Raw genomic sequence first — 17,082 nt, 5'->3', positions numbered from 1 at the left:
TCTAAAATTTGGGAGAAATAGTAAGCCCAACAACAAAGTAATTTTTTTTTTTCATCTAAAATCATTTTAAAAAGCCCATTTAGATCTTAATAATTTTGAAATAAAATAATGGAAAGTTCATAGTTTACATTGTATTATCATTGTAATATTTACATTGTTTCTAAACAAATGTGTACAATATTGTATAATTTTTGCAAATGTGTGTAATATAATTATCTATAATATAAATCTTACATTGATAGTACAATGTAAACATATAATCATCATGAACTAATAAATAAAAATATTTTAAGCAGTAATAATTAAAATTCACTTAACAACAACAATTAACATGTTCATTATATTAAGAAAAAATATGCCATATAAACCTATAGTTTATTTTTTATTCTATTACTAGAACGTACTATAGACAAATTCATAATAAGAAAACCATTTAGACCGTAAGATTCGTATTTGACTTAAGATGTATCTTTTTATTGACCCTCCTATAAAAAAATCCATCATTGTTGAAAAGAAAAAAAAATATGGAGCCCATAAAGTCGCAACTCTTACTAGTTTAATGGATAGATTAATAACTCTTAATTCGATTCTTAGAAAAAAATCGATTCTTAAAAAAAAAAAAAAACCTCTTAATGCACATGATGATAATTTTTTCCATCCCTCTATTTTTTTTCCTTTTACAATAATATTATAAATAATCATTTCATTTTTGTTTTATGAGTAATCATACAAATATTTGAGTGGAACTATTAATATATATTATTTTTTCATCGATACAATAGGATTTGAATATGGTATTTCATACCATACAATTACTTATTATTTTTTTAAAAAACTTATTATTTTAAAGGCTAAGACATTAATTGTTTTTGTGTGAGCGGGATATAAATCTACATACTTTATTTGACTAATTTGTTTACGTAGGCAAGATATGAACCTCAATCATTTATTTGACAATAAAAAACTTTATAATTTAGTAGTTGAGTTAACTATTCATAAAAACAATTAATATTGTGATCAAGAAAAACAATTGCTAATATTATCCCCTCATTTTTTTTTTTTTTTTGAGGAAGAATATTATTCCCTCTTAAGTGTTCATATTTAATTAATTCCTTTTACAAAAGAAAATGCCCATTTTTGTGATGATGATATAAGACTTGCGCATTTTTTTATTTTTTATTTTTTATTTTTTTAAAGTTTAGTGAGGAATCCAAAGGTTTATTTATATTATATTAATGTAAACTAATGTGTAGTCCCGTGCATATATACGAGTAAAATTAAAAATAATCACAATTATATGGTTCAAATTATACTTTTTTTTAGAAGATGTTCAAATTATACATGCTATTAGTTTATATTTTTTTTGAACCATACATTTCTAAAATATGTAATGGTTTCTTATTATATATATGATTCAAAATTTAATTGGTTAGAGACCATTCGACTTTTTGCACCCAATAATTCACTTGGTACAAAAATTAAAAACTTAGATAAACATGTAGCATGCGGGAAATTGGACTCAAATTGAAATCCAATCTAGAATCTGATTGTATTTAGACTCTTCGATTTTTACACTTAATAGTTCACTTGGCACAAAATTAAAAATTAAATGAAATACATGACGTGAAATTGAAAATCCAATTAAAATCTAAATGTATTTTCTCTAAGCTTTAGCTATATATATATGCATCGTATAATTTCTTCCCTTCATGTCCAAGGACATAACCATTAAGGTCTAACTGAGTTGAAGTTTAAAGCTTGTAAAATGTTAAAAGGGATTATCATTTTTATTGATATAATAATTAATCTAAATGGTTCCACATAACTCAATAAATAAATTTTTTTAACTGATATCTTGCTTTTTTATTAAATGTTGTGTGTGTGTTTTTTTTGTGGAGAATCATTAAATGTTGTGTTGATGGCCATTTTTGGGAATATCCTACAAGCCCACACAAAGCAAATTCCAATTTATGTGCCCATTATCTCTATTCATATAATTTATTTATTTATTTTATATATGGCCTAAGCCCATATATTTTTAATGGGAAATTGAAGGAGTATGGTTTGGAGGGTAAACAATGGACTAAAACTTAGGCTTCACAAAGTGAGTTTGGAACACTTGTAAAAGCTAAAGGTCCATGAGAAGGTTCATGTTCTAGCCACAAACACAAAAAGAAACATTAATTAAAGTTGTTGTATCTACCACACAATTCAAATGGTTGATCGATTTAACCTAAAACAAATAGGCTAGTTGCATCTAAGACATTCTAGAGAGCATTCACACTGAGTCTTGTAAATGCCATATGTTGGTAATATTTAGCATTAGAGCCCCAAAACCCCCCATTACCCTTTCTTGCAAAGTCTTGCAATTGCAAAAAATTTACAATTGTGCCACAGTGCCATCCTATTTTTATGATGGAACTGTAGCAACTTGTAAAAGGTTTATATTGTATTTTATGGTGGTGGGTGGGTATTTTTAATTATTTTTTATGAAGATGAAGAGAGAGAAAGAGTTGGTGAAATTAATATATTAATGAATAGATGAGATAAATAAAAGTTGGGATGTTGGATGTATTATAAAATAATATGGTATAATTGATAGAGTAGCTTTTAAGATAGTAAAATAGAATAGTTCCAAGAAAGCGGATTTGAATGCTCCCACATCTAATTAGTAAAGTAAAGAATGTGTGTTTGGTCAAAGGTTTGACCAAAAAAATAATCATAATAGCTCATGGAAATGGTGTTTTGTGTGTCTGATAGTACAAATAGAGTCATTTCTCTCTTTTTCATCACCTCCATTGATTTTCCCACTTGTTATTATAGCATTGAAGACTGTTATTTGTACTATTTGTTCAATACTCAATGGATATTCCATTTATCTTTATTATGACCTTAATCCTTTGTATGACCTATCTTTGCTATGTACCACTAGCCTTTATGTGATATTAGACTAAGTTGTAGACTTGACTCTCTCTTATTTTGTACTTGGGCTGATAGTTACAAATTATTGGCCTTCTGAAAAAAGACCCAAACAAGTTGATACATCAATTTGTAAGATTATTTTTTTATTTAAAAAAATCATATTAAAAATAATAATACACCTAATTAGACATGGTAAAACAGGTCAAAATTTGCTGACTTGACCCAATCTTGCCCATTTTTACCTAGCCCGAACTCAAATTTTTTGGCCCAAATAAAAAACAAGCCAACCTACGACTTGCACATTTTTTTGTAGGCCAACCTAACCTGATCCGGCTAACCCGGGACCTGACCTGTTATTGAACGTTTTTACCTAAAAAGTATTGAAACTACATGACAAGGTGCTAGGTGCATAACATTAACATAAATGCACAATGCAATAGTGTGTCCCATTTATTTTTTAAAAAAGAGTTAAATGAAAGGAACAAAAACACAAAAGGCAAAACTAAAGCATCTACAAGACTACAACTTCTACATGTCTACTATATAGTCTACACTACTAAGTACTAACTGTCTAACAGACTAACACTAACTAAGTTAAATACTAAGTATCAGGCAGCCATAAATCTAAGACTAAGTTATTAACTAACACTAAGTGTCTAACTAGCACAAAACACAACAAAAGTAAAAGTAACAGAATTTTGTGCACTTAAGAAGATTGATAACTTGATATGGTCCATGACATTTTTATTTTTTTATTTTTTGGTTCTTTTATGGGAATGATATTATTAGTGAACTTTGAATCTGAAGTGTATAAATTTAAAATATATACTTCTTGGTACTCTTAAGATCTATCTATCTCTCAAATTGTAAATTTGTAATTATAAATATTCTATCTGTGAGTTATTAACAACATTACATGGAAGATTTTATTATCATGACTATAAAGAATTTTTGTCATGCTCAAAACTGTCAGAATTGCAAGAATATAGAAAACTTTTATGTTTCTTTGGTATGTTTGTTTTTTTGCTTTCACATGTATAATAGTAAGTTAGTAACAAATAGTTTAATAATAGTAGGTGTCCACTTGACGAAAAAAGAAAGAAAGAAGGATATTAGACTATTAGGTGCAATGATTGATTTGATTCACATTCTCTCTAAAAATTTGGCCTTTTTTTTGAAGTTTTTTTGAAGTGAAAAATATGGGTCGACTCGACCCAACCACAACCCGATTGAGTTGACCCATTTTTAGCCAGGTTAAAATGGCATGTTTTTTGACTCAGCCCATTTTGGCCCTCAACCTTATTGACCCAACCCGAATACGACCGTTTGCCATGTCTACCCATAATATCACTAAAGTTTTTTTTTTGAAAGATAACATCTTGCAGAGCCTTCAACTAAGTAGGTTTTTTTTTTTTTTTTTTTTTTTTTTTTTTGAGGGGGATTCAACTAAGTAGTTAATATAACATATATAGATAAAACTTAACCCAAAAGACTTGAGACTATGATTTTGGATTCAACTATGTTTTATTAATCACTTCCTCTTGACATTCTTCCTCTTGACCCAACCCGAATATGATCGTTTGCCATGTCTACCCCTAATATCACTAAAGTTTTTTTTTTTTGAAAGATAACATCTTACAGAGCCTTCAACTAAGTAGTTAATATAACATATAGATAAAACTTAACCCAAAAGACTTGAGACTATGATTTTGGATTCAACTATGTTTTATTAATCACTTCCTCTTGACATTCTTATTCAATGTGAAATTTCACTATACACGTGTATTTCCAACAAATTTTTTATTTTTTCATATCTCACTAAGGATTTAATAGATCAAGCAATGTGAAATATCCCCTAAAAAAAAGAACAATGTGAAATATGGAAACAATTATACATGCTAACAAAGTATCAATAAAATTTATTCTCGTTTTTTCTTTCTTTTTTACTCGAATTTAATAGAGTTCGCATTGACTTTCTATAGTTGGTTTTTTTTTTCCTCAAAAAAAAAAAAAAAAAAAAAAAAAAGGCTGTTTTCCGTATACTGATTTTAGAGGGTGAGCTAGTGATGTTTTCCTGGGCTAATAAAATTCAGGTAATTTGTTTTTCTAAAAAGAAAACAAATGAAAAGAAACAACCCTGGTAATTTATTGAAGACCTTTCTAGCCTGTGTTAGTTTATTGAAGTGATCAAATCCAAATAGGATTAATTTCTTCAAAAAAAAGAAAGAAAGAAAAAAAATCTAAGTATGATTATGTATATGGGGATCTAAAGTAGTTCCAGTGGTCTCTGATGGAAAAATAATTCTGGGGGTTTTTTCCCTAACAAATTGTTGACAGTAGTCAGTTTGCCTTAGCATAATGAGAGACAACAGTAATCTAGTGCACCAAATTTTGTACAGCCACGTCACACCTAAGTTGGGCCACACTTCAACTAGAAAAATAGGATGAACTAACGAGCTAATTGTTTGGTGTTAGGTTTTAAGACTTTAGGAACTAATGTATTAAAACTTCAATATGTATTATGTTGGCAAACCATGATCAAAACTGTAAGGTTGAATTTATTTAATCATGTGTTGGCTTTATTCCGTGCCAAATTTGCTTATAATTTAGCAATTAGATACCCTGTATTTGGGTGAGATTCATGTAAGGGTAGTGTATGAGAGAGTGTGAAGAAAACTCAAATGTGTGCACTCAAGAAGGGCCTCGCAACTGGATCTCGCGACTAGTGAGTCGCCAAAGGTGGCACATGTGTGAAGCATGCAGGGGAGTTGAAGGCTCACGCCAGCTGTAGCATTACAGGACAAAACTTCCAATCTGGCCAGGCAATTAGCTTGCGACTCAAATTCGTGACTCGTTCCAGTTGCGAGGTCGAGTCGCCAGAATGCCCTGTTTGGTTGAAATATGACTTTTCGCATTCCTTATACACCCTACTATAAATACCCTTATACCCACGAAATGTAGAAAGTTTCTAAAGAGAATTTTGAGAGAGAAACCCTAGAGAAAAACAAGATTGACTCATCCATAATCTTCATCCTTTGATTCTCCAAATTCCTCTACTCTCACCCTCTCCATTGTTATATCCTTGAGAGGTACATTTAGCCAAATTCTTATCTCACCATACCCATATAAGTGAGAAGGTTTTTTGGTGCTTGGGAAACAGTTTAGAAGGGACCAATTTATTTTGGTTGATGCAATGGGCTATTGCGGGATCCGGTAAGCTAGAGAAGACAAGGTTTGGCATAACCCTGTTGGAGCAAGAAGCTTGGAGGGCTTAGGTGCACTAAGTAGATTAGGCTTGGAGGGTCTTCTGCTATTCATGTATCCCAACTTCATTCTCTAGTGGATTATTGACCGCTTGGAGGGCGGCGGAGAGGTTTTTTGTCGAGTACTTCGGTTTCCTTTTCAATAACATATCGCTGTATTTTATTTTGTTTGCAATTTTCTTCCTTTTCTCTTTACCTTTTAATTATTGCTGTGGTTGTGATTAATTATGGTTTAGAGTGTGTTACTAATTTGGTTATAGCTTTTATTTCATATTCCGCACATATATTGTTTGATTATAAGCTTGTGTTGGTAGTTTTGTATTTGGGGGTCTAAACGTTCATAGGTGTTTTACACATTATTTGAACTTTCAATTGGTATCAGAGCTGTTGCACTTGCTGTGGTTTAATTACCTAAGTGCAATCCTTGACCCCTGTTGAGATGGATCGGTCTCGATCTCTTAATGCTTCTCCATATTTTGATTGAAGCAACTATGCATTTTGGAAAGTCTGCATGAAGGCATTCCTATGTTCAATCGATGAGATTTTTTGGGATGTTGTAGATATAGGGTGGACTAGGCCGGAAGCTACCAAATCCATACAGGATAAGGCAGCCCTTGTGGCAGCTAATGCAAATAGGAAGGCACTAAATGCTATTTTTTGTGGTGTTTCTCCAGATGAGTTTCATAGAATTTCTCACATTACAATTGCCAAGGAAGCATGGCAAATCTTGGAGACGACCTATAAAGGCACTAAGAAAGTGAAAGACACCAAGTTGCAGATGCTTACCACACGCTTCGAAGAGCTGAAAATGAGTGAAGACGAGTCATTCGACTCATTTTATGGGAAGCTAAATGAGGTGGTAATTAGGAAGTTTAACTTGGGGGAAAAGACAGATGACTCCAAGATTGTAAGAAAAATTCTACAATTATTACTGGAAAGCTTTCGTGCAAAGGTTACTGCTATTGAAGAGAGCAAGGACCTTGATGACATCAAAGTTTAAGAACTTATTGGCTCACTTCAGACCTATGAGCTTTCTCTACCATCATAAAGGAAGAGCAAATCACTTCCTCTAAAGACAATCAATGAGAGAATGGATGCTCAAGTGAAGAACTTTCGAAAGTTCTTGAAGTTCAAAAAGAATGGAAAGTTTGCTGAGAAAGGAAAATTCCCAAATTCCTGGAAGGAGAAAAAGGATTTCAAGAAGAAAGATGGGAATGATTCTTAATCTTCTCAAGCAATACGTGCTATGAATGCAACGGTCATGGACATCTCAAGAAGGAGTGTTCGAGCTATTTGAGAGGGAAGGGTAAAGTGTATGCCACTACTCTTAGTGACACCGACTCCTCTAATTCAAATTCAGAAGAAAGTTTTGATGGAGGGGGAAATTTCTCTGCATTCATGACCATTGCTCCCGTGGAATCTTCGGATGATTTGAGTGTGTTAGTGGAAGAGCTTGGTGAGCACACTGAATTGGAGTCAATTGGGATAGTAGAGGAATCCGATGATGAGGAAGATGAAAGAACAGTGGGACTGCAAGAGACCTACAATTCCCTCATTGAGAAGACTGGTGAATATGCAAAAGTGGCTAAAGCAGCAATTAAGAAAATGAAGAGAGCAGAGCAAGACTACAAGAGTCTTTTAGTTCTATACAAGGAGACTAAATGTGAAGTCAAAATGGAGAACTGGCCGAAGCCTACTCAAAGATAAAATTTCTTGAGCTTGAGGTGATTCAAGCTAATGCTAAAGTAGAGTGGGTTTCCTTTAATAAGCTTGATGAAGTGCTTGCTCATCAAAAACCTTTCTCCGATAAAAGCAGATTGGGATACACCGCAGAGAGCAGTTCGAGTGTCAAAGTGTCGAAGGATATGAAGTTTGCGAAAGCGAAGGAACCAATGGTGGAAATCACTACTGTTGAGAAAGTGAAGGCGGAGAAGAAGCAGAATGTGATTGACCAAAGGTTATTAACTAAGCCTTCTAACCAATCAGTGGTCAAACCTAAAGGTAAAGGGAAATCTCTCCCAAAGTCACAAAGAGGTCCGGAAACTCAACATTTCTGCCATCATTGTGGAATTCAAGGACACAATAGACCTAATTGTTGTAAGCTTCAAGCATTGAAGAATTCAAGTGCTCAAAGGTTGAGAGGACCAAGACATGGCAAAGGGAATTGGATTGCTGAGCTATCAAAGGTCAAGAAGGTGATCCCGGAGTGAGGGATGTGATAAAGATAATTGATGTATTCACCACCTATTTGACAAGTTTCACCAGAAGGTTTGAAAGTCATAACAATAGTACCCAATCCTCTAGGGATTTGACCCCAAACGCAAGTGTCGTGTGGGTGAAGAAGGGTACATATGCATAAACTTTACAACATGTCCATGCATTAATACTTCCTATGTTTTGTGACATTGATTGGTTGTGTGCTCTGTGTTATCTCTCCAGCAAATGTTGAAAATTTTTGTTTGTTTGTTTGCTATTTGCTTTGAATGTTTTTACATTTGTTTTGATCAATCTTTACTTGCTTTTGTGTCAAAAATTCAAAAACACATAAAAAGTAGAAAATCCAAAAAGTTTGATCGACATTATTGTGGATTGTCACAAGCATGTTTTGCCTTGTACCTTTGTACTAATGGCTTTGTGCATTTACGAGCGTAGCTTGTTCTTTATGCACTCATATCATTATGGGAAAATTTTTGACATCTATGTGACTGTTGTAAATAGATTTTCAAACTTGTCATGAATGATTAGTCAATAGTTTTGTTGATCTTGAAACTTGTATAGACTTGTGGCTATATATCTTCCCACCCTTTTATTTTTTTGCTTAAAGAGCTCAACAAATGTAAATCTCAAAATGAAAAGAGATAACGAGTTGCAAAAGTCATCGTGCACACTAGTATTTGACTAGGAAAAAGGGAAAGCGACTTTTATGAAAATATATGATGCCCCAAAAAGCCAAAGGCTTGTTCATCAAATTGAAATATCAAAAATTTCAGGCATTGATTTCAGAATGAGATGTATTGATTCAAAAAGATCAAATGATATGATGAATATGAAGCCAAATGAAAAGCTTCAAAATTATGTAATCAAGTTTTGTGGGAGGTCATAAATGCATATTTCTATAATTGAGATAGGTCTCTTTCCCTAGTGCTAATTGTGTATGTCTTGGTTGAATTGATCATTGAAGCTTCACATTAGACTAAGGACTATCTCATTTTTAGTACCCACATACATCACGCATGTCTATGTTCAATGAATGCCTTATTCATTTGTGTGATTGTACTTGATTAAATATGTTGCACATGCTTAATTATATGTTAATCAAACACAAAAAGATTTTTGAGTGTTTTAGTTTTTTTTTGGAAAGTGTTTTTATTTTGAAAAATGTCAAAATTTTCAAAACCAGTACAACCCTGTTTTGGCGACTCTGCCTTACGGGTCAAGCAAGTTGCATGCCCTAGTCGCAAGCTTACTCAGAAGCTCCTGGTGACTCTTTGGTGAGTCAAGGTCTCAGTTTGGCGACTGGTTCGCGAGTGGAAGCTCCAGTCGTGAGTTTTACTCAGAATGTTTGGCTACTCCCGTCGTGACTCACTCACAAGTGGAACTTCCAGTTGCGAAAAACACTTAGATAAATTTTTAAAATTTTGTCACACAGGTTTTTGGTGACTTGCACTGGCGACTTGTTCTCAACTCACTCCAGTTGTGAAAAACACGTGTTTTGCGTATTAAGCGTCTTTTTCAAGACAGTTTTAAAAAACTTTTTAGTTTTCCCTCATATAATGTGAATGTTCATTGTCTCCCTCTTCAAACTCATCATGTTCACTCTCAAAAACTCCATTTTTCTTCATCATCTCTTCACCAATCTTCAAGAAAAGGTATGGGTTATCTATTTTTCTCAAAGTATTTCATGTTTCCAACCCTTGATTTCTTGGATTGTGTGTTTTGTTGAGTTTTGAAAAATATGTTGTTCGAATACAGTTTGGGTATATTTTGTTAAGTTTGATGAATGGGTTTTGTTGGTATTGATAGTATGATGCTTATTATACATATTTTCATGTTTGCTTCTCATACTTGAGTAGTATTCCCTGTTTATAATGTGTTGTGCATATCATACCCATGGGTAAATGCCTCATGGACACCTTCTTGTGTTTTTGAGGATTTCATGGAATACAGTGACTGTAGGGTGTTCATGGAATACAATATGTGTAATATGCATCTCTGATTATGTGTTTTGCAATATGCCCTAGGTTTTAAATTGTGTTCTTTGCTCACACACACACACACACACACTTTTCGATATGTTTGAGGTATTAATGCCTAAACTCTGTCGTGCCTTGATGCTATGTGTTCTCTCATGTCTTGTTGCTATTAAACTATGCTTTAGTTTAATCTTTGGCATTACCCTTAGTCCATTTGATTGCTACTAACTTGTTGCTAATGTTTGGTGTTACCACATGCTGTATTTTGTTCTTGTGGTCTTTGCTGCTATGTCTTTGCAGGTGACTCCAAAGAAGAAGACTACTGCACATTGTGCCGACAAACGGAAGAAAATGGACAATACTCGGTTCCGCTCTACCTAACACTTTGAAAGATACAATAAGTTCTTCGAGAAGGCTCCAATTATTCAAAAACGATTTGTGGACTTGGTGGATTTGAAGGATTACTTTATCCCGGGTTGTTTTTAAGGTTGGGACAAGCTCCTTGGTGATCCCCCTGGAGTGTGTGACCCGTTGATCTGTGAATTCTATGCCAACGCAATCTTGCGAGAGGATGAAATTGATTGTTGGATTAGAGGCCATGAGTTCACCATTGATTTCACTCACTACAAGGACAGAATGCTCTCCATAGAGGCAGTTCAATCGCATATTGGTGGGGTTTGAGAAGGAAGATGTCTCAACACAACTGCTTTTCCACTGGACCTTAGATGTCTGACCTTAATTATGATGTTCAATCTGTACTCGGTGAAGAAGATGACCACCATCAATAATGCTAGAGCTGTTTTTCTAATGGAGTTTCGGGAGAACACTTACATCGATATTAGTGCTTATGCCTTCTGCATTATTGCTAATGAAACAAGAACAACCTCAAAGCCAAAGCTAATTCTCCTTAGTCTACTCATAAGGCTCTTTCATGCAAATGGTGTGGAAATTCCACAAGATATCAGTCTCTTGTCTACCCCTCCGGCTATAAATGCTCTAACAATTGCACGGATCAAAGTTCGTCTTCCGAGTGATGAAGAGGAGGTTGGTCAAGCACAAGGAGAACCTATGGACACTGAGACAGAAGCAGAAGGATAGCCCTCAAGCTCACGAAGCCGTGGTAAAAGGAGCCGAGCTTCAACTTCTTCTAAAGTACCTCTAGATGCATTTTAGATCATCCTGGAGAGGATTGATGGCTTGCGAGATGTCCAAAACGAACAATCTGACAGGCTGACTGCTATCCAAGCCTAGATTAACCTGCTTTCAGCCAAGTTTGATAGCTTCGCTGCACAACCCTAGCCCTTTGGCCATTTCGATCGAAAAGGGGAGATATGGAGAAGGAGTAGCTCTTGAGGGGGAGCATCTTTTTGAGGGGGAGAAATTTTAAGCACTTTTAGTTTATATTGTTTATGGTTCATGTTTGGATTTAGTTTCAATTAAGTACTTTGGTTTGAATTCTATAACTCCAGTACTTGGTTTTCTACTACTTGACTACGATGTGTTGTGAATACTTGAATAGTTAGCTATTTGAAATATTATGTTTTGTACCTTTGCTTTGTAGCTCAGTACTTTTAGTTAATGTTATGCATTTTTTTTAGTACTTCACTCTTGTGCCCTCGTTGGATTTTATATCATTGATACAATTATCTTGAGTTTTTGTATCGGTTGAGTGTTGGACATGCAAATGATACTTTGCATTGAGCTTATTAGCTTGCATGTTCAGATGTTCATTCCTTGTGTGAATGTTTATTGTGATCACTATTTATAGTGATTGTTCCTGTTTGGTCAAGTCATGCTTTACTACTTTAACCTTTACTACTTGATTGCATTGTGCTTGCACCATATACATTTCAAGATTTCTGCTTACAATGATCGTTTTGTGTTTTTGTTTTCAGGAAATACTTGTTCGTATGGTTTAAGAGCTTCACAGTTTCTAGAGTTAGGTGTAAGTGAGTTTTGGCAATTGTTCCGAACTCACATGTTTATTCTAGAGTCTATTTTAGGGTTTTGTCACGGAATAGCCAAAAGGGGAGATTGTAAGGTTGAATTTATTCAATCATGTGTTGGCTTTATTTCGTGCCAAATTTTCTTGTAATCTAGCAATTAGATCCCCTATATTTAGGTGGGATTCATGTAAAGGTAGTGTGTGAGAGAGTGTGAAGAAAACTCAAATGTGTGCACTCAAGAAGGGCCTTACGACTGGATCTCATGACTGGCGAGTCGCCAAAGGTGGCACACGTGTGAAGCATGCATGGGAGTTGAAGGGTCACACCAGCTGTAGCACTATAGGACAAAACTTCCAGTCTGGCCAGGCAGTTAGCTCGTGACTCAAACTCATGACTCGTTCTAGTCGCGAGGTCAAGTCGCTAGAATGCCCTGTTTGGTTGAAATATGACTTTTCGCATTCCTCATACACCCTACCATAAATACCCTTATACCCACGAAATGTAGAAAGCTTCTAGAGAGAATTTTGAAAGAGAAACCCTAGAGAAAAACAAGATTAACTCATTCACAATCTTCATCTTTTGATTCTCCAAATTTCTCTACTTTCACCCTCTCCATTGATATATCCTTGAGAGGTACATTTAGCCAAATTCTTATATTACCATACCCATATTAGTGAGAAGGTTTTTTGGTGCTTGGGAAGCAGTTCATAAGGGACCAATTCATTTTGGTTGATGCAATGGGTTATTGCGGGATTCAATAAGCTAGAGAAGACAAGATTCGACGTAACCCTCTTGGAGTAAGAAGCTTGAAGGGCTTAAGTGCACTGAGTAGGTTAGGCTTGGAGGGTCTTCTGCTATTCATGTATCCTAACTTCATTCTCTAGTGGATTATTGACCGCTTGGAGGGTGGCAAAGAGGTTTTTTGTCGAATAGTTCGGTTTCCTTTTCGATAACATATCATTGTGTTATCTCTGTGTTTGCATCTTTCTTCCCTTTCTCTTTTCCTTTTAATTAATGTTGTGATTGTGATTAATTATGATTTAGAGTGTGTTACCAATTTGGTTATAGCTTATATTTCATATTCTGCACATATATTGTTTGATTATAAGCATGTGTTAGTAGTTTTGTATTTGGGGGTCTAAACGTTCATAGGTGTTTTACACATTATTTGAACTTTCAAAAACATAGAGTCTAGGTTTAGGCTTGCTCAAAGTGTGGTTTAATGTAAAATTGGAATTGAGTGATTGTAAGATTTATTGGTCAAAATCTGTAAGGCTTGATTAATCGAAAATTAGACTCGATTAATCAAAAGTCATGCAGATTTAATTTTCTGCAGAATTTCCAATTCAGCCCAAGCCCGTATGACATGTAGGGTTTTGTGTTTCACTCTAATTATAAAAGGAAAACCCTAACTACGTTTTAGAGGCTTTGAAGTGTTGTGTGTTGAATCTTCTGTGAGATCTAAGAGATGTTTACCTTTATACACACATAAAGTTATCAAGATCAAGATTCGTGTCAAGAACTTGATGATCTCTTCAGTTGTTGCATAAAGAAATATAAAGAAGATCTGAAACTTTTGAGTGGAGTCTCAAAGTCACAAGTAGGAGAACTTGTAGTTGCTGCAGATCAAAGAAAAAAGTAGTTCGTGGACTCAGAGCTGTCACATGGTTGTAGTAGTAAGTTTTTTACTCGAGGTAGCAATAGGATGATAGTGGTCTAAATCTTATTGTAAAAATTTCAACTCTTTCATAGTGGATCTATTTTTACCTTGAGGATAGTTAGGTTAAATTCTTCCTAAGTTTTTTACCGGCTAGGTTTTCCTGGGTCATCATATCTTTGTGTTTTATTTTTTTGCACTATATCTATTTTACACATGTTGGTTTAACCTAGATCTTATTAATGAACTTGTTTATCAACTTGGCTTAATATTAGGTTAAACAACTTGTGTTAAGGGGTCTAAAAACGTACAAGTTGTATTAGAGCAGGTTAACTCTTGTGTTTAGATCTCTTGATCAAAGAGTTGATCCTTAACCCTTGTTGTCATAGAACATGGTCACTCTCTTGTGATCTCACCTCACTTTGATGGGAACAACTATGCCTTTTGGAAAGTAAGGATGAAAGCCTTCATGAAATCTATTGATGAGAGAGTGTGAAACTCCGTTGAATACAGATGGGAGAAACCGACTACTCTTGTTAGTTAGTGGTCAACGTCCCAAAAAGAGGCAGCTGCTTTTAATAGCAAAGCCATGAATGCTATTTTTAATGCTGTTTCTGTGAAGAAATTCAAGAGAATCTCAAATGTTGAGGTTGCTAATATTGCATGGAATATTCTCCAAATTGTGCATGAAAGCACAAAGGCAGATAAAATTAATAAGTTGTAGTAGTTAACAACTAGATTTGAAAGTATTAGGATGTCTGACGATGAAAGTTTTGATAAATTCTATGTTAAGCTTAATGATATTATTAATTCTGCTTATAATTTAGGTGAAATTTATGATCAACCTAAGATTGTTAGGAAGATACTTAGATTCTTAACTGAGGACTTTAGACCCAAAGTAGCAAGGATGTGGACTCCATCCCTGTTGATGAGCTTGTAGGATCTCTTCAGTCATACGAGCTAGACCTACCCAAAACAAATAAATCCAAATCAATGGCTCTTAAGTCAATTGATGATGTTGATAATGGATTTGATGATGAACTCTCTTTTACAGAGATTGCATATCTTGCCAATAACATTAGAAACTTTCTTAGGAATAACAACAGAAGGGCAAGAGGTAAAAACAATGCTGAACCTAGGAATTTTAAGAAAAATAAACCAACAAAAGTTAATAATGTTGATAAATCAAAAGAAAAAGTTAGTCAAACTTCTAGTAATTCTCTAGATTAACAATGTTTTGGTTGTCAAGGGTATGGTCATGTAAAATTTGAATGTCCTACATTCTTGAGGTCAAAGGGTAAAGTTATGGCTGTAACCCTTAGTGATAATGAAGTTTCTAATCACGAGTCTTGAAGTGATGAAGATGGAAACTTCTTTGCTTTCACAGCTATTGCTGTAGTTGATGAAAGTGTTTTGGTTGAAGAGAACTCTTCTGATGGGAAACTCTCTGAGTGTGCTGACTTGTAAGAAACTTTTAATAAGCTATGCAAGGTTGTTGCAAAGGACGCAATGAGTGTAGACTTAGGTCTAAAGAAAATTGCTACTTTTGAACTTGAAAAGAAAAACTTCTTGTTGAATTTTGCTTGATGCTAATGAATTGGTTAATAAGGTGAAGACTGAAAACATGAAGTTGCTTGATATGATTAAGAACCTAGAATTAGAATTATCTGTAGCTAGAGAACAAACAAATAGGTCTGCTAGTTCTAAACTGAATCACATGCTGAGTGTTTAGAAGTCTCCCTTAGACAAAACGGGTTTAGGTTTTGTTGATAGCATCTCTATGTCTGAAACTCATTTCACAAATTTTGTTCCTTCTTCTAAGCCACCCAAGACTGAGGTTGTCAAACTAGTAGAAGTTACTCCTGCTCCTAGGAAGATTAGAGTTGATCTTAAAGAGTCTAAGCATAAGAATCCTAACCTCCCTAAGGACAAGAAGCATGATAGACCTTTGTGGGTTTGTCATTTTTGTGGAAAGGCTAGGCATACTCGCCCAAACTGTTTCAAGTTGCAAGTTGCAAAGCGAGCAAATAAGCCAAAAGTACCTGTGCCTTAAGCACAAGATCCTATGGTACTTATTGGTGAATTGGTAAAGGCTCTAAACCTTTATACCAATGCTGGAGTTGCTCATAATTCTAATATGAATAATAACTCCAAAGCCGGAGTTGTATCTAAGAGGTTTTGGATGCAAAAGGCTCAATCTAGTTGAGTCTTTTTGATATGGTCCTTGTACTTCATCTCAAAATTCTTTGTGACCATTCTTTCTTGAAGATTTTGCTTTCCTTTGTTTTTAGGATTTGCATTGCATAAGATTCATGCATTTCATAATAGGTTGTTTTTGTTTGTTTCTTTAAAAAAAAAAAAAATGGAAAGAGGGATGTGGAAGGATGTGTTTTGTATTATATATCTTGGATTTATAGTTAAGGTTGACCATATTATCTTTACTTAACATGCCTGTGTACCTTGTTTAGCTTGGATGAGCTTATATTTTTCTACACTTTGCTAGTTTTAGCTATGTAGTGCATGTTGTGTGGGAGTTGTTTATAGCTTTTGATCACATGATCTTGATTTTGAAGTCACAACCTTTTGATCATAAGGACTAAAAAATCCTAAGAGAAAAACATAAAAAACTATCTGACCACTATTTACTAGCCAATTATGAACACCTTAGTGCATTTCATAAGATTTTGTGCTTGAGAAAGTGTAGCACATGCACAAAAAGAAAATAAGATGTAGCCTAAAAATTAAAAAAAAAAAGGGAAAGAAATAAAAAATGCATGTACATTATAAGGCTAAAATTAAAAAAAAAAAAAAAAATTGCATGGTTGCAAGCTTGTTTTTTAGGAGATGTGGGAGTTATATGATGTAACTCTTTAGGTGATAATCACTTTCAAACTTATGTGATGAATAATGTAGAAATTGTGATTGATTACTATCTACATATCACCTCACATGTATCTCATGCTGTTACTAGTTACACACACTTCACAAGTTATCCTTTGCTAAACTTAGAACATGAAATTGTGTGTGAATGTGGTTTGGCCATTCAAGATTATATGTTCTTTGATTTTAATGCAAAATATGTTCATTGATTGAAATTTGGG

The sequence above is a fragment of the Quercus robur genome, chromosome 6 (genome assembly GCF_932294415.1).
Source record: "Quercus robur chromosome 6, dhQueRobu3.1, whole genome shotgun sequence".
NCBI lineage: Eukaryota > Viridiplantae > Streptophyta > Magnoliopsida > Fagales > Fagaceae > Quercus > Quercus robur.
Note: the sequence above shows the minus strand (reverse complement) of the source record.